The sequence below is a fragment of the Coptis chinensis genome, unplaced genomic scaffold (genome assembly GCF_015680905.1).
Source record: "Coptis chinensis isolate HL-2020 unplaced genomic scaffold, ASM1568090v1 utg1929_pilon_pilon, whole genome shotgun sequence".
Lineage (NCBI taxonomy): Eukaryota > Viridiplantae > Streptophyta > Magnoliopsida > Ranunculales > Ranunculaceae > Coptis > Coptis chinensis.
In genome coordinates this window covers 20,586-29,572 of record NW_028238118.1, presented here as the reverse complement: position 1 = coordinate 29,572, position 8,987 = coordinate 20,586, and positions in this window count along the sequence as shown.

Sequence of the window (8,987 nt, the reverse complement as noted above, 5' to 3'; positions counted from 1 at the left end):
GGGTTGCCGTTGATCAAAAGTCGGATTCTTCGCTTATTTCACTGATCATTGAAATCTTTTCCTTTATTATCTTTGTCACGAGTTCGAGCAGCCGTGTCGCCTTCAACATTGATAAATTGTTGAACTCACCGGTATAACGACGCCGGAAGATGGAATATCCCGAACAAGAGAGTTGTATAACCCATCTTTATCAAACAAGATAGCTTCTTTAAAAGCGTAAACCACCATTAGATCGGATTGTTCGAAATCTCACCGCAGCTTTAGCGGAAACGCTACGATAAAACTACTGGAGAGTTTCCTCACGCTTGTTGCTTGATGCTTGAAAAAGAACTCGGACTCCATTTGGACGTTTGAGATTATGATGAAAACGCCTTGAAAACTTTTCAGTTAAGTCCTTGAATCGACGAATAGAGCCGGAGGTAATTCGCTAAACCATACCAACGCTTCCCTTTTAATGTAGAAGGGAAAAGTTTGCATTTTAAAGCATCATCACCTCCCGATAAAACCAGTTTGTTTGTGAAATTAATCACATGAAGCATAGGGCAACCCTCGACATCATCATATTGATCAAACTCGTTGTTTGAAGTCTTTATTATGAGTAGCCCTTTGGATCTACGAGAGAAAATTTGTCCAAAATACCATCTTCAACCGCCAGATTTTCTAGTGTCGATTCAAAAGGATCGCCATCCGTAAGAGCTTTTTAATCATTTCTCGACACGTTGAGGAGTCATTAGATCCAGATCTGTTGGATCATGATCATAGTCACGCGATGACGCGCCTATGGGGAGCGAATCGAACGAGAAGAAAACGACGAAGATTCATCGTTCCGTGTCGAGATGATTGTGGATGGTACGTTGGGCTTTCGACGATAATGTTCGAATGATAAGAACAGCGTTCTTGAAGTGGTTCACCATACCGATGGTTCCGCTCATGAGTGCGATCATTATTCGTTCGCCACTCGAATTCCTCTGACTTGCCGACAATTTGTAGGATCGTGGGGTGCGATCGGACGATTATTATTAGTACCTTGCCTACCGGTGAATGTGACCAAGTGGGTGGAGATTTCGGCGAGGTCGGAAAATTCGTAAGCCCATTACTCTTAACTTTCGTTTATGGTCATTCGCGAATATCGCTGAATCTCATCCTCACCACTTAAACGATCCCACACACTATTATGTCGTTGGCGTGTGTGATGTTGTGGTGTGACGATACAACATCATCTCGCGAGTGGAGCTGGCGTCGTTTAAGATGACGCGTAGTAGTAATTATTCGTTTATGGACAGTCTTTAACTTTTGAAGAAGTGTTTCTCGAGACATTTGACTTACATTATCCGTCATATCTTGGAGAATCGTCGAGGCAATAACCTCACGGCTGAATAATTTGGCGATTGGTGGAACGACATGATTTAGAAGGTATTATGCTTTGTCGGTACCGCCAAGTTGTCCTTGACCATCATGTTCGCGGATGATCATCAATAATCACATTGGGACCTTGAGCTCTTCGAAAGTATCGCCATAACTTTCAGAGAACGTGATCGAGGGGTGTCGTGATAAGAACCGCAGACGGCTACCAATTATGTTTCACCAAATATGATTAAAACACTAAGTGTTGATGAAAAAGACGAAGAACGAAAAGTAATTAGAAAAATGATGGTGATCGGGGAATAATGAGACTGCACCTTCGCGGTTGCCTACGCACCCAAATTATCGATGGGATCAAGTCTCAAGAACGTGGTTCAATGAAAAATAGTTTGGTATTTATATAGGTAGAGTAGAGAGTCCTTGTAGATCAAGTATTCTTGTAGTTTGAGTAATTGTGATAGAATATAAATCTCAACCGATAATTATCTCTTTGATAAGAAACGACCGACATAAATCAACGCATATTCATTGGTGGCAAGTCATGTGGCTAAGGTTCAGCCTTTAGACACATGAGTTAATGGGCCTACATTGATCCATGATATTGCGAATGGGCTTTAGCCCCGTCCGATTAAACGAATAAAGTGGAGACTCCTACCAATGGACGTTTGCCACGTAGGTGGGGGTCGAAACACACGCGACTGTATTTGACAGTTTCAATCCTTTTGTATATGGGATGATAGATCTTGAAATTGTATTGAAATAAAGAAAAACATTTACATTAAAATGTTTGTAAGGTGTTGCTAATTGTCGATTATTTACATTAAAGCATTTATGAGTATTACTGAGTGCCTTGCTTCTGTAATTGGTCTCTGCTTTGTCAGTCTATTCTTTCCAAGACACATGATTCATTTACATAGTTATAACGTTTTTTTCAATGAAGCATTTCTAGACGTTGGATCGGAACATTTGTACTCAATATTTATTTTTTCAAAAAGTTTGATTTAAGTTGCGGATAACTTTACCATGTTACGTTGCAAATGTCACAGGTGGGTCTTAGGCCTAGGCGGGATCCTTTGGATTAGACATCAGGCTAAACTTTGCATTGGGTGTTAGTTTGTTTCTAATTACCGATATCATTGCCTAAACTCTCTTAGATCACCTTACTTCTTGAAATGTCATAATTAATCAAGACAACAATACCAGCATCTCTGAAGTTGTTGTACATCAACTTTTCTTATAACACCACCAAAGAAGACAACAAAAAGACTCTTGAAGCTAAGTAACTATAACTTAAGGGAATTCTCTCAAAGGTCCCACGTGTATAGCTTTGTTGTGATCTTGAGGGGGCATATGACAATGTTTGAACGAGGATATTACAGTCTCTGGTGTGTGAGGAATGGACATCTGAAGTAATTGATTTTGTAGTACTGAGTTAAACGGAGATCGAAGAAGAGATGGTGACTTTCTTTCGTTTCCCGTTAAATTGGAAGTTTGGAAACAAGTTTTACTATAAGTTTTATTTAAGTACTTTGTCTTCTTTATTTTGCTAAGTTGTTCACAAAAAATTATCATTCAATGTAGAAATCATATTTCTTATATATGTTCTGGAAAAAAAATAAAATAAAAAAGAAAAAACATTTTCTTTTATTCGAATAATATATACTACACAAAAAGAATACAGAGGGGGGGGACATTTTCATTTTTCTTTTATATACTAAAAAAAAAATAAAAAAAAAAAAAACGAAGTTCCATGAACTCGCTTAGCTTTCAGATTATACCATTCGTAGTAAGTTTCAGGCTATTTGGCTTATTTCAAAACCCTGGCTTAGTTGTGTGGGTTTTTTCTCTTAGGTTTTGATGTGTGGGTTTTGCAGTCATGTCTATAATATCTATATTCAAACTTTTACCTAATTCACAAGAATATACAGTTACTTTTGCTAAGGTATTATATTATTTAACAATAAGTCTTTCTTGAGTATACCTTTAAGCATTATATTCTCATTATAAATGGTTTTCTTAACCCTCAGGCATGGCTATATGAATGGTCAACGCTTATAGATTAGTTGCAAGATATTACCATATACGATCTGGCCGATTGACATGGAGAGCTTCTATGACGACATTGTTCCAAATAAGCTTTACTTTTCATGGCCCAAAGTGCATTGTAATTTAGGCAATCTATGAACTTGAGCAAGTAGTATAATAAGTGAGCATAATTAAGGATTGTATATATTGAATTTTATCAAAGCCATGTAACTTCACATTGCTGGTGACATCTCACGCACTCTTGGAAGGCCTCCTTCTAAATCACATATTTGATTTTTTTTTTTTTTTTTTTTTTGTAGACCAGAATACTTGATTCTCACCACATCAAGAAGAAACATGTTAATGTTTGGCAGTTGTTTAGTTTAATTATTGATATAGTTGGTAACTTATTGTGTGTGGACAAAAACGTGTAGTGTACTTTTATTATGCCGTTAGGGTCTCCATAGATACAAATTAGTATTGCTAGCTATTGACTTGAGAAGTTGAGAGACACGGGGCTTAAAACCAATAACTAGAATAAAAAGATTTGACTTATCCTAATTTTCCTACTATTTTATGTTTTTTATTTTCTTCGATCAATTTAAATACTGTTTCAGAAATAACTTCAATAGCACTTCGTGCCTTCGATAATACCAAAAGTATAAATATTGAACATGCATGTTTTAAACATGGGCCACACATACAACAACGTATAGTACCACTTCAAAATAAAATGTCTCAAAATTTCCACATAGTCTACACATTTGAAAATATTTGGGTGTACCAAGAATAATACCACAAACAACATAACAAACACTACCTAAAGACTCTGGGCTTCTAAATAATGCATTGTCTATAAATAATACCTCATGGGCATCCGTCTTACCTCCCTTTTGTTACCGAAAAAGAAAAAGAGTGAAAAAAAAGGAAATACCATAACCTTTCGTCTCCTTCATTTACGTGTGTCTTAAAGTCTCTTTTCGGTTTCTCAAAAACTTACTCATTCTCCCAATCGTCAATCAATGTTGATAACTCATCAACGTTGGATTCTTCTCCTTTGATCTCCTTCTTTTCCTCCAACAATTAATGTTTCAAGTGTTTCTGATTTTCAAGAGTATCAGTCTGTCTAACTACTCGATCTCTCTCTCTCTCTTTCCTCTCCTAAATTTTAATCATTTTCGTTTTTAACCCAGTTCAGCTGTGGCTAATTTTTATTATTGCTCTATTTGAGGAAAAATTTCAGTGTTTAAAATTTTGATTATTAATCTTCGTTGAAATGTGGACAGATTTCAAGGAAGCTACTTAAGAACACACCTAAACCACTCCATAATTATTATTTTTTTGTCAGTGAATTCGATCAGGTAATTGGCTTATTTATGACGTTTTTTTGTGTGTTTTTTTTTAAATTTGGCAATGGATATGTTAGCTAATGTGACCGATTATTTGTTGTAAGGGGGGGTGATATTGAAGTTTTTGGGGGATGAAAATGCCTTCCTGAAGATCAAGCTAAAGTTATTGCTAAACAACAAGTATTTAGCTTGCTCTGTATTGCTCAGTTTATTGTATATTCATTGTCTAATATATATATATGTTGCTAGAAGTTCTAAAAATCTTTTTTACCTATTTTTTTAGCTTTGTTTTATTTTTGAGTTCAATATCTACGTATGTATTTAGATATTTTTCTGTGAAATTTTCAGGTTAGCACATTACATTGGTTACATTTTAATTGTGTTATTAATCGAGATATGATAAAGCCTCATAATATTCTTTTTGAGGCTAGATATATTGTTAAGGTTAGTTCATTTGATTTACAAGAGTGTGCAATATTTTGGCATTCCTTTTTTGCATGCAATTGGAATTTTATACTTCTTTTTTTATTGTTTTACACTAAATGGATATGGTTAAGGAAAAAAAGAAGAAAGAATGCCAATGAAATGCCAAAAAAATGTAAATGCAGAGCTAGCAAGAAATGGATGTGAGCTCTTAATATGTAAAATTTGACGTCTACAACCTGGCAAGCATTGATATAATTACTTTTACTTTGTGCGCGTGTATGTGTGTGTAAAGTTCATATCTATCCATTAAGATTTCATTCATGTAATTTCTTTTCTTTAGAAGCCACACTGAATGGTAGTTGTGAAATTTGAGGTCTATGGCCTTATTATTAGTGTTCTCCCTTATTATTAAAGTAAACTACTATACGTTCTCATAGTTTAATGCAGTTCAACTATGGAATCGATGTAAAGAGTTGCTGATAAAATTTATGCATATGAAGTGGTTATTCATCTTTTGCACCTTAGTTGCTGAAGTGCTCTAATTTGACTCTGCCAAGTGATAAGAGCCCAAAACTTTAGTTTTAACCCCTTAATAGTATTACATTTATACCAATTATATTTATAATAAATAAGAGTTAGTACTGTTTACGTGTTTTTGTGTATTTCAGGTCTTTGAGTCAACTTTGTGAAGAAATACGTCAATTTTGCAAGAGAAAGGAGTCAAATTTCTTGCTAGAGAAGTTCTATGGTTAAAGCCTAAGTTTCAAGGAGAAAAAGCTCAGTTAAAGCTGAAAAGTCTAAGTCAAAGCGGGCAGAAATAGAGTAGAAAAATCAATAGAACTTCCGTAGACTGTATCTTTGGACTCAAACCTCAGAATTGGGACTATTATATGTCAAAACGACCGGCTCGGAAAGAGAGTTTTAATGGTTCAAGCCTTGGCCCAATCAGGATAGTAAAAGTGGACTAAAAGGGTATTACAGTAATTTTCAGTAGAGAAACCCTTTTTGAACTTAAGTAATTAGGTTTTGGACTTGATTTAGTGGCCCAAAACATAGCTTCAAAGCCCATACACGAAATTATAAATCTATCCCTCTCCTATATAAAGAGGACTAAAGCAAAACTCTAAGGATCTCTCTCCTACCTCTTCTCTTTAGCTCAATATAGTTTTTAGGGTTTATGTTCTTAGTCTAGCCACAATTAAACACTTCAAGTTATTTTAATACAAGTATTCTTTTAATTATGTCTTCTTCTTCTCATTATTTACTCCATAATAGTCTAATGAATCATAGCTAAACCTTCATTAGAGGGGTTTGATTGAAGTTTTGATGAAGACTTGATATTTTAGTATAGAGTAGTTGTATTAAAGAGCTTCAAGTCTAGGTTTTTCTATTTAGTAATAAGTAAAATAAACCTAGACTATAGGGTAATTCATTCACCATGAAAATAGGTTTCAACTTCCTCTCATACTAATTATTAGTTGGCTAGAGATACCATGAATAATTAGGGATAATAAATACCTAACATTTATGTTTAACCTTGTGTGAAAACATAAAGATTAGGGTTTGCAACAAACTCTATACTAGCATGTTAGGGATTAATAAAGGTGGATTCGAATCTCCCTAATTCTTTCTTCATATTAACAAGTTAATATTTAATTGCCCTAGTTTAATTTAGAATATATTCAATATTAGTTTTCACCATATTAGTTCTATTTAGAATTATTACTCTCACGTTGTTTAATTGTTCACCATTAGTTGAATTAGTTAATATCTAAGCAATTAGGAGTGGAACGAATTATTTACTCTAGTTATATTACATGATTAATTGAGAGTAGAACTTTGATATAAAAAGCTAGAAATTATAGTTTACTTCTTCCTAGTATCTTTAGTGTAAGTAGGAATAAAACCATAATTTTCATCTTATCAAATGGCTCCGCTGCCATCTTAGTTGCCTTTAGAAATAAATTTCATTAGTTTTTCAATTCTACAAACAGCCCAATTCACCCACCCACCCTATTGTTCGCGCATGTTTTGTTATTTCTGACACTATTCCTGAATTCCTGACTGTGTTTCTGTTTCCTGCAACAAGTTTCTCAATACAAGGTCTCACAACAGCTCCTAGACTCACGGAAAGCTTACTGGAAAAGTTCGAAGTTGTAAAGTGCAAACTCAAAGCCCAAGACTCATCGCCTCTAGTAACCTTGTTTTGCATTGTCTCCAGTTCAAGGCCCAATTTCCATCGGGATAACGCCACAAAGCCTGTTTACTGAAAAATTTATAGAGAGCGCTGCACCCTAGTTACCTTCAAATTGAGCCAAGACGCACCCTCTAAAAGTAAGCCCGATTTCGGGTTAGTAACATGTCATATTTTAGTTCAAAATATTTGTTGGTGCGGTGTTCCAAGCTTCTACAGACACTCGAGATTCAGATTGAAGACGTTAGTTCATATATATATATATATATATATATATATATATATATATATATATATATATATATATATATATAAACAATTAAACAAATAACTTATGTATGTTTTGTGTTTTTAATGGACATGGAGACCAAACCCGATGGATCCTAATATGGTAAAGAGGTTTGACTGAAACCCGACCGAACCAGCTCCATTTCCAGCCCTACTTATTATTATTATTATTTCAAGTCATTATTATTATATATAATCATATAAATTTATTTTCTCCATTCCAAATTATTAATATAAACAAAATGGGATTTTTTTTTTTTTTTTTTGAGAGGGGGATTGAGAATGAGAGAAGGTGTATTTCTTTGAGTCCTAACTTTGTTTGTGCAAATATAGGTAAGTTTTTCTATTATTTATTTGTTACTGTTTTTGGTTTTAGTTCTTTTAATACCTACCCGCCATATGAACTCCACTTATACGAACTCCAAAAAAACTCCACCATGAAAAATAATGAATTAGAAGCTAATTTTTGGAGGAGATGTTCTCCCCACAATATAAATCATTCTTAGAAAAAATCAGCACATTTGAAGATGTCTAGACATATCAAAATTAGCTTACAATGTTACAAAATTATCCAACGGTTTAGATTTTTCAAATTTCAAACCCACTTTTGACAATTAAACAAATAACTTATCCAATTATTAAATACGAACCCGTTATATGAACTCCACCACCAAAAGTGTGAATTTATTAGATGAATTGAGGGCTGATTTTTTGTGATGATAGTTTTCTCATAATAGATAATCTCCCTACAAAAAATCAGCTAAAACGAAAATGTTTAACCTTGTCAAAAGTGGTTTTGAAATTTGAAAATTTTAAACCGTTGGATAATTTTGTAACATTGTAAGCTAATTTTGATATGTCTAGACATCTTCAAATGGGCTGATTTTTTCTAAGAATGATTTATATTGTGGGGAGAACATCTCCTCCAAAAATTAGCTTCTAATTCATTATTTTTCATAGTGGAGTTTTTTTAGAGTTCGTATAAGTGGAGTTCATATGGCGGCGTTAAAAATAACTAAAACCAAAAACAATAACAAATAAATAATAAAAAAAACTTACCTATATTTGCACAAACAAAGTCAGGACTCAAAGAAATACACCTTCTCTCATTCTCAATCCCCTCTCTCAAAAAAAAAATCCCATTTTGTTTATATTAATAATTTGGAATGGAGAAAATAAATTTATATGATTATATATAATAATAATGACTTGAAATAATAATAATAATAACAAGTATGGCGGGAAATGGAGTGGGTTTGGGTCGGGTTTTGGGTCTCCATATCTATTAAAAACACAAAAAAATACATTATTTTAATGATTTTCATATATAAATGTACGATATA